Source organism: Rattus norvegicus, chromosome 9 (assembly GCF_036323735.1).
Source record: "Rattus norvegicus strain BN/NHsdMcwi chromosome 9, GRCr8, whole genome shotgun sequence".
Classification (NCBI taxonomy): domain Eukaryota; kingdom Metazoa; phylum Chordata; class Mammalia; order Rodentia; family Muridae; genus Rattus; species Rattus norvegicus.
In genome coordinates this window covers 26,444,089-26,459,524 of record NC_086027.1, presented here as the reverse complement: position 1 = coordinate 26,459,524, position 15,436 = coordinate 26,444,089, and positions in this window count along the sequence as shown.

The window sequence follows — 15,436 nt, the reverse complement described above, 5'->3', positions numbered from 1 at the left end:
GCCACAAAGAAGAATGTGTGAGAATAAACCCAACCAAGAAAACAAAGCACCTCTAGATGAAAATTTTAAGAAAGCGAAGAGAAAAATGCAGGAAGAAAGTAGAATGTGGGAAGACATGCCATTTTCATGGACTGGAAAGATTACACTTAGAAAAATGATGTCCATATCAAATATAATGTATATGTTCAGTGTAATCCCAATCAAAATCCCAATACTATTCTTCGCATAGAAGAAAATAACCCCAAAATGTATATGGAGGCACAAAAAATGAAGGATAAACAATGAAATCCTGGACAAAAATGAGTATCTCCAGGCTGCTTATTCTTCTCTTCTAAGATCCGTGCAAACCCCCGACAGACAAAATTTCGTCACAGACCAGTGAGTTGTGCATACATCACACCTCTGGTTAAGGGTATATTGAAAATTGTTACATGCTGCAAAAGGGCAAGTCATATTTTCTCAAAGTACGTAGTCACCTTAATCTGGGTGACTACATATCCAAGAGTATTTCAGCTACACAGTTTAGTCTTGTTCTGTATTATTAGTAGTATTAGTATCAATATTAGTATTATTTTCTCATATAATGCATCCCCACCAGAATTTTTCCTCCTTCCATTCCTCCCAGTACCCATCTTCTCCTCTCCTCCAGATCTACTCCCTTCCCTTCAGAGAGGAGAGGCCCTCTCAAGGATATCAACCAAACATGGCATAGTAAGTTACAATAAGACAAGGCACAAAAAGGACACAAAATTTAGTAAGCCAACTATAGTTACAAATATGTTTGTATAGTTACAGATAGGTGAGAGAGCAGAGGAATATGATCAAAAATATGTCATGTGAAATTCTCAAAGAACTATAAAAATGTTTGTGAGTGACCAAAAAAAAAAAAAACCCTAACCTTCATGTTTATGAAAAAAATAGCATTACACTGGCAATCTACCCATCTCTGCATCCTTAACATAATCATATCTGCAAAGTACCCTGTCTCAGTAATATATTCACTGGTGCTAAGGATAAAGAAAGTGGATGTGCAATTGTAGAACTTGTGTTAATGCTGATATAGTTTATGTAAATATTGGTGTTTATATACATTTTGTTGCAGTTGTCACTCTTCCCAACAAGTCGAAACTGTGTCCGCTGGATTTCCACCCTCTTTATGGCTCCAGCTTTTCTGTAATGCAGGATAAATAGCACTAAGCCTCTGGCTTTCTGGTGTCAGCCCCTTGTGTCAGATAAGAACTCCAATATGAGTTTTCTTTAAGCAACTGTCCACATAGCAAAACTGACCCATACTTTCCCTGAACCCTCTCTGATTCGTGAAGCCTAACCCCTAATGCATTCTGTTTGCTCATCTCCTTTATGTACATCTGAGGCATTAGAGTGGATTTAGTACTAAAATTCTGTCTTATCTGGATTTTATCTGCAAAATGTGGATAGTGTGGTATACTTTATCATACACTTTGTGGATTAAAGAGACAACAAAGACATATCTGATTTAGAGTGGGTATTCCACTGATATTAATATAATCCCACCTCTTCACTTTTAACCATTGTTAGACAGTCAGGATGATCTACAAGAAATCCCAGTGCTTCCTTCTCCATTCAGTCAGGTACGTTTTTAATGATTAGATAATGTGACAATGGTAATTGCAGTGAATATAACTCTGCAGTGTGTGTGCTATATACTTCAGAATCTATTTAGGCCGTGTGTTCAAAGAAGTTTTTTTCTCACAGAATAAAATAGAGAATCCAGGTTATAATCTTTCATAAGATAACCAAGAACATAACTGTACATATCCTTTTTTTACATTTTCATGAGCAGCAATAATATAAGAGATTCTAAAAATATTTCCTTTATGTTCCAGAGACCATTTGACAAAAGTTAATACAGACAAAATATTTTCTTAAATATTGAACAACTATTATTTCATATCCTAATATTTGATAACACAAGAATTATACCGTAAAACTGACGTTTTCTGAGTGTCCTTCTCCCGTTCCTTCAGCAAGCTCTTTACTTTCTTCTTTTCTCTCTCAGGAAATATCCCTTTGTAACACTTAACAGAAACAGGGTGGGTTTTCCCATTTCTTCAATACCAGAATCTCTACTATGAGAAAATAAAAATGATACTCCCAGTTTAAAAGCTTTATTCAGAAGTAGTCCATACATCTCCCATTATTTACAACTTACTTTGGCCAAACACCTCACCTGAACCATATTCTTCTGCTTGACATTTCCAGAAAGTGGGTGCAGCATATTCCACAGATATGCATTCTATAACACTCTCCCCTGAGCTGCTGGGTGGCAGATACATGTGTGTATCTCTGAAGCGAAGGCTACTTTAGTCTATATAAAGAGTTCCAGGACAGCTGGAGCTACAGGGACAGGCCTTCTCTCAAAAAAGAAAATCTTAACCCTAATGGTATATCATATTCTTTCCATCTGGCTGAAGAATTATACCATAAAACTGATGTTTTCAGAATGTCCTTCTCCAGTTCCTAAACACGATACTTCAAAAGCTTTCCTGAGGTACCAACTAGGAACTCTCCAAACAGAACCCAACAAGCCAATATAGTATAACACAAGGTCTTGTGGGTTGAAATTGGCCAAGGTTAGATTGTGATCAGAACACTCCTACTGAGAGTCAGGCACATTGATTTGGTTATTAGACAGTAGTTTACTTGGAAGATAGTGACTCCAACAGATTATGGTCTTGATTGTGCCAAGGCAAAACATACAGCTAGTTGTGCTATGAGCATACAACCACACATATATGAGCAAGGGAAGCATGTTCTTCCCCCATTCATTATGGGTTCGCAAATGAACCTCCTAGGAAAATAGAGTCAATTTCTGATATTGCCTGAGGAACCAATAAAAATCATAATATATGCACTAAGTTGAGCTAATGTATTGAGGTTTGAAATCTTTGTCTTTAGAAACTGATGCTTGGATATTTACATTATTTTATTCATATATGTTGCTATAGAAGCAATGATGTAGTGTTACATCATAAACTGGAGAGACATGCTTTCTCTAAGGCTTTGTGTATTCTTCAGATTTCAAATGGTGTGCCTAAGTATCGCTATAACGAAGTTTTCCAGCTCCTAAAAGAAACTGTTTTGAATTACCTAATAGTCTATTATTTTTGTTGAGTTTTATACATAAAATGGGTTTTTTTCATGCTGAAGAGACGAAATGCATGTCTTTCCTTTATCCACAAGGGAACTTAGTTGGACCAAGATTCCTTCCTCACACTCTGAGTAAATCCATTCCCTTTACAAGACCTCTGGGTGGCTGACAGCATCTCATAACGCACTGCAACTTCAAGAGCTCTTCAAGTCTGTGCTGCCCCTGTGAGATTTTTCAAGCTGCCTGCCTATGTTTTGAATCTTCCATTCACATGTAGCTGTCAGGCATCAAGGACAGATCTCAATACAGAGTTGACCTCAGCTACACTTTAACTGTTATATAATTTCATCATAGGTCTTCTTTTATAATATGATTCTGACCCTCCCTTTCCCATATACTTGTCCTTAGCCTATATCCCCCCGTGGAAAATATTATCAGACTTCAGATTTAACTGAGCTTGATCCGTTTATATTACTCTTACTGAATATACATTATGTATACATATTAGCTGAATTCGGTGTGATATTGTGATGTCTTAACATTCACATGTAGCATATATGAATTATGCTGTCATACCAGTGGACACACAGGTTTGTTTGGGGTAGGCAGAGTATCCTTCTCTTTGTGAAAATAAATACTCAGACATGACAAATCAAAACCAGTACAGGTAATTCCACTGAAATTAAGTAAATGATTTCTAGTCCATATTTGTCCAAAGAAAATGTACCAATAGCCAATGAATGTGTCTAAATATGCTTAGTAGGTCTCAGGAAAACAAAGGCATAATGGCAATGAGATATCATCTCACTCAAGCAAGAATAGTGTTCCTGACAAGTGAAAAGGTGCAGAGACAAAGGAACCCTTATACAATGCTGACATGAGAACACTATAGAATTTGCTCAAAATTTAAACAAAAAAAATCTACATTTATAGTCTATGTTACATCCCTTTGGGTGTGTGTGTGTGTGTGTGTGTGTGTATGTGTGTGCGTGTGTGTTTGTGTGCACGCACGCGCGCAAACGCATGCGCACATGTGTGCATGTGTGTAAGTAGAGATTATCCGTCAATGCTGAGCATCTTCTTTAATAAGTGTGCTGTTGGCAATCTTGTTTAGTTACCCTCAAAATCACATCTAAAATAAACATTGAATTTTCTTCCACCTGAACAAGTGAAATCAATAAAAGAAATTAGCCATCATAATCCCCTTTTTAAAAAATTATTCATTCTTTGTGTGTTTCATATCATGTACCCCAGTCTCATTAATCTTCCTGTCCCTTCATATCAGAATTTTGCTCTTGTAACCTCTCCTCCAAAACAAAACAAACATGTGCATGCACATGCGCGTGTGCACGCACGCACGCACAAAAAGGTATAGAAAAACACACAGAGTTTTCCAGCGCCTGTGGGAGCTGTAGTATGTGATACAGTACATCCCTCTGTTCACATATCTTTACTTGAAATGTTCATTGCAATGAGTTTTTGGTCCAATTTGAGATCTCTGGCTTCTGTGACATCAATATTGGATCCCCAACAGACTCCTCCCAGCTATCCCCATGTTGTCCTGTGACATGGAGATCCTGTAGCTTTGGAAAAACCAGAGCTGGTCCTTTGACATGCCCCAAATGTTTGTTGATTTGGAGGTGGGCCAATTTAGAGCCCTGAATCTGGGCCTAGTTAGTAGCTGAGCCAGTACCCCTGGCTTTCCCTGGTCCACACGAGCAGCATGAGCTCAGCAGCATTATTCCATCCGGGCAGCCTAAACCTCTAAAGCTGCCATCAACAAGAGTCAGGGTTCATTCTCTTGTTCTCATATAGGCTCATCTGCATCCATGCCTCCAGAGCCAATTCCACTGTCCTGCCTAGTCAAAGTATGGGGCCACCCTCCCAAGTGACACAGCCTGTGAAGGGTTGGGGACAGTTCTCCTGATCTTAGATCATCAAGGGCTAGAAAACTCATGCCTTTGTCATCAAGGCCATCTCCATTGGGTTGCCCAGGCAACATACAGGGTCCACTCTTCCAAGTGCTATAGCCACTGAGGGAGCAGAACTAATTTCCCCAATCTCATGACCCCAGGGCCAGCTTTTTCAACTAGTGTAGGTTTCATGGCGGTGAAGGGAAAGGGCATCACCCCATGCACACCCACACTACCTATCATGGTTTGTATATGCTGTGTCAGGGCATGGCACTATTAGGAGGTATGGACTTGTTGGAGTAGGTGTGTCATAGTGGGCATGAACTAGAATACCCTAGTCCTAGCTGCCTGGAAGTCAGTCTTCCAATAGAAGTCTTCAGACGAAGATGTAGAACTCTCAGCTCTGCCTGCCTGCACCATTCCTGCCTAGTTGCTGCCATGCTCCCACCTTGATGATGATGGAGTGAACCTCTGAACCTATAAGCCAGCCCCAAATATATGTTGTCCTTTATAAGACTTGCCTTGGTCATGGTGTCAGTTCTTAGCAGTAAAACCCTAACTAAGGCATCACCTCAAGCCAAATGAGTGGAAGGGTCAGCTCTACCAAGTTCTCTCCCTCAGGCCTGGCTTACCTGATATTCCTCTCAACCAGAGCCAGCTCTACTGGGATACTCAGGTGACATGCAGGGACTGATCTGAGTGCTGCAGCTGGTGATGAACAGAGCCAGTTGACTGCTCCTATGACCCCAGACCCAGCTCTCCTGACAGCTGCAGGTGGTAAGGGAGAGGGAGGAGAGAAGGAAGGAGGTATCACCTCTGTACCCATGCCATCTCACAACTGACAAGTCACAGTGTCATGTTATCCCCCTGTGCTATCTCACCTGTGTCTCTGCCACCATGGAGGCAGCTTTCCTGACTGTTGGAGGTGGCAAGGGGTGAGGGGTATCTGCGCCCATTCCACTGCATCGCAGAGAAGTGGCAATTGGTGTGGCAGAGTCACCTCTCCCAAAGGTCAGGCCTGATGGCTCACCCTCATGCTCACTACCATGAGCTAGCTCCTCTGTGTTGCCAGGGCAAGTGGCAGGGCTTGCTCTCCTAAGTGCTGCCCTAGTTGAGAGATGAAGCAAGCTCTCCAGAGCATCGTATCCAGAATTGGGTAGGGCAGTTATGCACAGTCCTAGGACATCCAAGTGGTCCTTGTCAACTGCCCCAACTGGGAGAGCCCCATGTTCTCTAGCGGTAATATGAGCCACAGACATCGATACCAACCCGTGCTGTAGCAGTGTTGCCCCCTACTCTGACATGGCCCTCTCACCGCAGCCCCAGGTGATAGGGCTGGCCACTCACCAAGGCTACTTCTCCCCGTCCTTGATTCTTCAGTTCCATCTCTCTTCATAGTGCTCAAGTTACTCCACTACTTTTTATCTCCCATCTGACCCCCACATACTCGCACATTGTGGTGGCTCCCACTGCAGTCCGGCCACATGGCTGGCAGATCTCCGGGTGATATCCTCCATCCTTGCTGCTCGATGTGGCAGCAAGCAGGTGCCTAGGGCCCACTTGTGCCATGCTGGAGGGTAGGTGTGTGTGTGGCAAGGCAGTCTGCAGGGCTCTGTCTTCCTCTTCCTATGCTTCACTGCCTGGATTTCATTTCATTTTATTTGCATGAATCCTGGCCATGAGACAGCTTTGGCCACCCAGGCTAGGATGAGCAAAGGACACCCATCTGTCCTGTTCCTGCCTGATATGAGAATAACACCAACAACAAGATGTCTTTGCCCATTGCCAGGGGGCATAACCTCTTTGGATTGCAGAGTAGCAGAATAGGAGAAAAAGGAGGAGGAAGAGGAGGAGGAAGAGGAGGAGGAAGAGGAGGAGGAAGAGGAGGAGGAAGAGGAGGAAGAAGAGGAGGAGAAGGAGGAGGAGAAAGAAAGAAAAGGAAAGGATAAGAAAAGAGAAGAGGAAGAAAATGAGGAAGGGGAAGGTAGAGAAAAAGAGAAAGGAAAGACCACACACACACACACACACACACACACACAGAGAGAGAGAGAGAGAGAGAGAGAGAGAGAGAGAGAGAGACCCAACAATCAATTCTTGCACTCACTGTTCCTCTCAGCTTCCAACTTTGTTCTGAGAGGCAACAGTGGAAACCAATTATTTTCAAACTGAGTATAATGAATGCCTCCTATACTCAGTGGATTAGCTCTGAACTTGTAAGTATATTTTACCAACTATATCCTATATCGGTAAAGTCTTAGCACTGGGAAGGCTGAGTACTTAGGATACTCTCTGAGATCCAGTTACTTTTGAATTCTCAGCTTCTAAGCTCGGAATCAAGGGAAGGAGACATTGATCTGGAGGCCGCTGCAACACCCTCACAATTCCTATTTCCAACCCTGCATTTCTGGTAAGAGTTAGTTAAAGTTGGAATAAGACTCAATGCCAAGCAACCAGAGCTTCCAGGGACTAAGCCACTACCTAAAGACTATACATGGACTGACCCTGGACTCTGACCTCATAGGTAGCAATGAATATCCTAGTAAGATATTACTAGTGGAAGGAGAAGCTCTGGGTCCTGCTAAGACTGAACCCCCAGTGAACTAGATTGTTGGGGGGAGGGCGGCAAGGGGGAGAGGATGGGGAGGGGAACACCCATAAAGAAGGGGAGGGAGATGTTTGCCCGGAAACCGGGAAAGGGAATAACACTCGAGTTATTAATGTATATAAGAATATACATTATATAATGTATATAAGAAATACTCAAGTTAATAAAAAAAAAGACTCACTGTTTAAAATGTTTCCTTCTGGTGCACAAAGGGAAAAGAGAAATGACTCAGAGGGTAAAAAAGCCTGCTTATAACATCCTCATTATTGTTATTTACTAGTTCCACAGCAGTGCCATTTGCAAAGACATTTCATGCATCTTTTCAAGGACCTGGGTTTATAATCACCCCCATTAGCAACAGGGTCCTGCTTTGAATTAATGAGCAATTTTCAGGTAAGCATATAAAACTTTCAGCCTCATACTCCATAATCTATGCCACACATTTATTACTTTCATAGCAAATTTCTTCTACATTTATTAACATATTTATCACGATCATAAGAAGATAATTGTAATAATCATAAACTAATGGCTTAACGTTCTTATTCACATAGTAGCAGATTCTCCACAGTGCCTCTCAATGAGCCTTCTACCTATCTGTTGTAGCTCCTAAAATCATCTGGTATTTGTTGTGTTTTGTTTGTTTGTTTTTTAACCTGGTAGAAGCTGTATGGATATATTAAGTTAAATATTCCTGGTGTATATATTTCTGTACATGTACACCACACATAAACAAAGAATTGACTTTTAAAAGAGCATGGAGGATACATTCATACTGCTTGTGTTGGAACTCTCGGAGGTTTCTATTGGACTTGCTTGGCAATATTGAATATGATTCTCTCGCTTTCCTTCCTATCATAATTTTGGACAACTGACAAAAGTGTCAACTTAACTGGAAAGAAGGAATTTTAAGTAAAACATTGCCTAGACCATAGTAGTTTGTTGACATATCTGTTAGGCATTTTCTCGGTTCCTCATTAATGTAGAGGATTATATAAGAAAGGTATTTGAATTTGAAACTGACCTCTATCACCAGCAAACAGTCCTCTTCCATGGTTTTTACCTCTGAGCTATAAACCTGGACTTTAGCATTTTAAAAGTGATTCCTTAAAGGTTGTACATGCCTTATTTATTATTTAGAAACATTGTATCTCAATTTATTTTGCAGAGTTCCATAATAAAATTGATGAATCTTTTCTGATTTTTACAAGCTCGTCTTATATGATATCTGTGCATTTGTGTTGTTTTAAGGCTGATACACGTATTTTTTCCATTGTGGGGTCTGTCACATTTATGTAAAAAATGGCAATACATAATTGTTGAAGGCAAAAGTAAATAATCATTAGGTGACCCTTGAGACCAGTTGAATGGGTTATTTTTCAAAGGCCAATACTTTCAGTGTGTCGGGATCCTTTTGTATTATGCAAAAAGCTTGACTCCCTGGGCTAAAATAAATGCTCAAAATTTAATGCAAAACTTGCCGAGTAATTCAGGTTTATTAAGCTAATCTTGCAGTACCACTACAGATGGCCTGAGAACTGTTGGAGTTTGGCAAGAAAGGCCACACACAGAGTGGCATGCAAACTCCTTGGCACTCTGCAGCTGTGCACTGCACTCTGAGTCCTAATTATGTCCTGGAGGCTATACTTTTTAGTTCTCAGAAGAAAACCTCAGGGTCAAAGAAAGCCAGACTACATTCTACAATCTCCTGCTCAGAATGCAGAAAGTACAACCAAGCTGTTTGATTGTTGTTGAATATTATTTCTATTTCTGGATGTAAGTAGTAATGATTTTTATTCTTTAGAATGAGAGGAGAGGTTATTATCAGAATGTACTTTTTTTGCTGTTTTTTTTCTGAATGAATTATTTGGCTTGGTGTTGTGTGGAATTTAGCATTTTCTATGAAAATTTCATCATTTTATTTTTGTGTAAAAATAATGTCAATCTATTCCTTAACAAAATATCTACTTAGCTCCACTTTGCACCTGGAATTGTGCTGTTTTCTTGTAGCAAGCAGAAAGCACAAACGGTCCTCAGAGATTTACTCTGTGTAAGGAGCACAAACAAATATGGCTTGCTTTGTTGGTTTTAGTGGGAAAGGACCGGTGATGGGAAGGGATAGAAGATAGAGGAAGAAAGATGAAAACCTGGCAGTGAGATACTCAGAATTATTTTAAGACAATCCTAATTTAAAAAAAAAACAGTTCATATTGGCACATCCGCATACACTGGAAATGGCCAAAGTGATAAAGTCAGCTGCTTGATGCAGGTACACCCCTGGAGGAACAGGGTGCACTCATCGAGGAACTACTGGACACTAGTCTACAAAGCCTAATAGAATCCTGATTGCTGTGATTCTGTCTCTCACTTTTAGATTTTTGGTCTCTGTGTGTTATATTCTTGGGGACTTTCTGCACTATAATTCATTTTATGTCTTTTCTAAAGGAAATCATGCCCAGATCTTCTTTAGGAAAATCCTACACACAACTTTATCTGACCTCTATTTGGAAGTCTTCCTTGTGTCCTGGAGATAGTTAAGCACAGATAATCAATTAGCTAGATAAGCCCATTAATCCATGAATCCATCTCTAAACAAACTCAAAAAGAGTATAATTGGTGCACGATAAACAGAAACAATTAACAAACTCTAATTTGTCAGAAGAAAACAGATTTGAGACCTCCGTTTATAAATCTCAAGGAACTCTCTGAAAATGTAATTTAAAGATAGGGGGTCATACAGAGTACAGACCTGGAGGAACAGACTCAGTAAATAAGATAGATTGACTAGAATAAAATTTTCAACTCCATAGTATAAATGATGAGATGATATAATAAAAGAAGCTAAGTATTAGTATTTGACATTCATAAAAAGACTAGTTCAGATATTTTCTGTTCGTCTGGAGTGCTTTAAAACAGCAAACACTGTCAGCCTAAAAGCAGGGTGTCATATAATAAATAGGTTTTATTTGGAGGAGATTGTGGTGAATTGAATATGCTTGGCCCAGGAAGCGGCACTGTTAAGAGCTATGGTCTTGTTTGAGGCCTCATGTTACTATGGGGTCTTGTGTTACTATGGGGATGGGCCTTGGGACTCTCCTCTTGGCTGCCTAGAGACAGTGTCCTTCTGTTTGCCTTCAGAACAAGATATAGAACTCTCAGCTCCTCCACTGCCATGCCTGCCTAGACACAGCCATGCTTCCCTCCCTGATGATAATGGACTGAACCTCAGAACCCATAAGCCAACGGCAATTAAATATTGTCCTTTATAAAAGTTGCCTCAGTCATGGTATCTTTTTATAGACACCTAACTAAAACAGAGATAATATTTAGATTCTTTAAATTGAAGTTATAGGACTGGTAATAAAAATAAAATCTGTTCCATTTGATTTTTCTCTTGTGACTGAACTTATAACCCAGGGCATGTAATGAAGAAACAAATACATAATCTGTACTTCTTGAATAATCAGTAGTCTGTTTTGTGAAACTTAGGTAAATAAAGAAGTGGTCAGATTGCTAGTCAATTAGAGCTGTGAGATTGAATGGACCATCCATGCATGCCTCACTCCCTCTCCTCACCAATTCATTACCTCCTTTATAGGCTGCCCTGTCTTCAACCCTCCAGTGAAGGCCCCAGCACTATAGGTTTGAAAGTATGGCTGAAAAACTGAAAGGAAAATTCTCCTTCAATATAACCAGATAATAAAGTGAAAAGGTTTCTCTGTTAAGTGTTGAGTAAGAAAGAAATTCCCAAGCCAGTATCAGGGTGATTTCTCCATGTTCTGTGACACAAATCTATGGTGTCTTCAACAACAATATCTATTACCGGTATCTGAGGAACAACTGTCATCTGTAGACCACAAGGAAGTCAGAGTCATTGGGGGAGGGGAGCACTGTGGTCATTATTGGTCATTCATGCTCTGATTTAAAAGGTAAAGGTTGACAGTGACCACTACTTTGCCTATGGATATATAATTTTTTTCTGATAATGACAGACATGAAGAAAGTGTGTTTTAAAGTTTAGAAAAAATAATGGCAATAATATCCATCCTATAGAAACACATATATACAAAATAAAATGAATTATAAAAGCTAAATATTTGCTAGAGTGTAAACTGGAACCAGCTTGCAGCTATGTGATTTTCTTAAAACCAGACAACACTCAATATTATATAGAAAATATACGGTTGCATTTGTTCATGTTTAGGGTTTATCTATTTGGGCACAAAAGGGAGGAAATGAAAGGACAATTTAATAAGAAAATAAGTGAAAAGAAGAGCACAGACTCTAAACTATAAACGGAAAGATATGAAATCAGAACTGAACATAATGTTAAGGAGAAAGGGGTAATTGTGATCCAAAGGTCAGGAGCATGAATTTTTTATTTCCTCCTAAATGTCTTCAGTGTAGTCAAGGTGGTCATAAAAAGTGAAGACCAATGTCACTGGGAATGATAGCTCAAAGAAATATAAGACCTTGGACTTGAATGGGACACAATACACTCAGCCAGAATTAAGGTAATATGGGCATTAGCCTCAGGCAGAAGCAAAAACTCTCAGAAAAATAAGGCTTTTCCATAAATAACTGGACTCACAAAAAAGCAGGCAAATGCACAAGAATCAAATTCACATCTTCTATGCCATTGAATTTTAATTAAGATTCCCTTCCTTACTGGATATTAATTGACAAGTCTGCAGGTCTGTCTTGTTCTGTCTTTGCACATTTTTGAGTTCAGTGGAATCCAGGTAGGTAAAAGCCATTTCCATTTCAAACAGATGACAAGCTTTGGCTGTCTCAAAGCCTGTGACCAAAATGCTTACTTTACCTTTTATATCCTGCTGATGTGGGCCAGAGATTATTCTAGAATTATGCAGTAACCTGAAACCCATGTTCTAAGCACACATCACAGGTGCTGTGTGTACTCAGATCCCCAATCTACTTAAGAGGTAAAGCCTAAACAAGATGAAACTCACAGGTCCCACTCTACCCATTGACTATGTTGCCATTTATTTCTTCCTCTATTTTTTTATTCAATTTTATTTTATATCAATTTGTACCAGAGAACAGGGATGGATGGTGGTGTTTCTAGCTTCTTTTAGTTTTATTCAAAGCACTGGAAGAAATGGCAATAGATTATTTGGCATTGAAAGCAAAGTGATCCTTTAGATTAGAAAGAAATATATTGTAGCATCAGGGGACTGAAGATATTGCTTGGTGGTTAAGAGCATTTGATGCTCTCCCTGAGAACACAAGTTGAGTTTCTAATTTGTATTCTTCTAGCCTTTGGAAAGAAAGAAACAAAACAAAGAACAACCAACAAAAACAAAACAACAAAAACCAGACACACAAATATACACATAAATAAATAAAACAAACACAAATAAAAGATAAAAGTAAACCTTTACCAAAAAGTAACAGCAGTCCACATAGCTGAGGGTACTCAAGGGACCCAATTATTATTTGGGACTTCCTAAGTTTCAAGAGAAGTAGTTTGGTTACTAAGTAGCATAGTTTTAATGGTTCTCTACTTTTATTGGTAGACTGTATTACAAGCTATTTCTCTACTGTGCATATCCCTTCCCATAAAATGCTAGTCACATTCATGCCCTTATATGCAGAGATACTGTATGACAAATAGGACCTAAAAGTTAACTTAAGAACACAGTTTGCCTCATTGTTTATGTGCCCAAATGCACTGTATGCCAGATCAGACCACTTCCAATAGTTGCAGGATTAGGTCCCAGGATGTATTAGAATAGAACAGGGGAATTATTAAGAGTTGCCAAGAGGAGTAACTTTATTTTCATTTTTTAAAGTGCATATACTGCAGCTCAATGTAAGTATATGTCTTAGGTTGCTATCTGTTTGCTCTGGGTACTTTTCAGTGGGTGGGTATGCATAGCACCAGCAGGAAAGATTTGCAAATGCCAAGCACACTATGAAGAAAAGGGTACTGCACATCCCAAAGTGGAATCCCAAGTTGCTACGCTAAGCCTTATGCTTGACAGTCTCATTTCCTGCGCAGAGTGCAGAAGCTTGAGCTTTGATGCACAAACACACACTCTTAAAGTGCAGAGATTCATCTGAAACTCCTTGGTCTGCTATGAGCTTCAAGCACCTATATCAAAAATCTAGATGTCATTAATTTTTCTCAAGATTTATGCAATAAAAATGCCACCACTTGAGCAACCTGAAAAGGCAGTTTCCTGGTTAAGGGCAGACAACATGCCAAGACTATCAAAGATGTAAGAATGAGCAACTTACACCAAAATGCTTTCTATGACTATTTTACATAATAAACATCAAATTCTGTGAATATTTTATTATTTTATTTTTTATTTTTGAGATTATAATCATTTCTCATGTCTCTTTCCTCCCTCTATATCCCATACATTTTTCTACTCTCTTTCAAATTTATGGCCTACTGACTCACTAATTGTTTTGTCAAGTATATGTGAATACATATGTGCATGGTGTGTGTGTGTGTGTGTGTGTGTGTGTGTGTGTGTGTGTGTGTGTGTACATTCATCTCCCTCAGCATAACCTGCTCAGTCCTTACAATATTATATCTATATGTTTTAGTGCTGGTATTTTAGCACTAGAGACACAACTGGTATGTTCTTCCATAGTGAAAACTTCTGCTCTAAGCTATCTTCTGTTGCCTATAGTTCTTTTTGGAGGGTTGATGTTAGAATTTTGACTCTCTGGGTCTTGTTCAGGTTTTAATGAAATAACCACAGCAGCTGAGATCATGAAAACAACCATATAGTGACCAGAAGACACCATTTTACAATACTATTTTCCATTCTCTGGGTTTTGAATTCTTTCTGCCCCCCTCTTCATTGATGTCCCCTGAGTTTTCTGGTAGAAAAATTTATATAAATGTCCCATTAGAACTCAAGTCACTTATGCTCATTTTAACCAGTGTTGATTTATTTTCATTAACTTCTCATTGCAAAATGAAACGTTTTTAAGCAAAGTTAAGAACAACATATATCTATGGTTAAAAAAATAAATATTTAGAAGGCAGATTTGACAGCGTGACCATTTAGCAAAATCATACTACCAGTTTCCTTGGTAGGATTGATGATCTCCCCAACCATGAAATTTTGACATGTACAAACCTAAATTCTGATTAAATTTGGTTGATTATCACTAGCTACCTCATAAAAATCATGTCACTATTGCACCTGTGGAAATACCTTGCCTGCCAAGTTGATATTAAAAAAATGTATGGTCCAGACTTTAACTGGCATCTTTCTGCTCACAATTTAAATAGAACATCCAGGTATTATGACGACCAGTCATCAGGAAATTTCCCAGTCATTTTGAAATTAATTTCTTTATGTCCTATGTGGAGAGCCCTTGATGTTGCTTCTAAGTTATTGGCAGAAATTTGACATTGGGCTAGGACAAAAATGTAGGCTCAAGATGAATAGAGTTGAGGAATGTGTTCTTTGTATCTTGATGGGTCTTGTTATGACCCTGAATATAGTAATCATGGGACCTTTGTTTATGCTTTGTTTGTTCCTTAACTATTTTCTTCATGCCTTGTTTCTTCCTTGACTACTTTGTTTATGACTGGCCATATTCTTTGTATGTACCTACAATGATATAAAAGTAGACTGGAAAAAATAAGCTTGCTTCATCATCAACCTCAGGACTGGCTGGAGTCATGTTACAGTGTTGTCTAATTGTCTTTTTCTTTTCAATCCTCACTCTGTCACTGGAGATCCTTGACTTTCTGAGCTGGTTTGGTCAGTCCTGACAGCAGAGTGTGTGACATCTTCA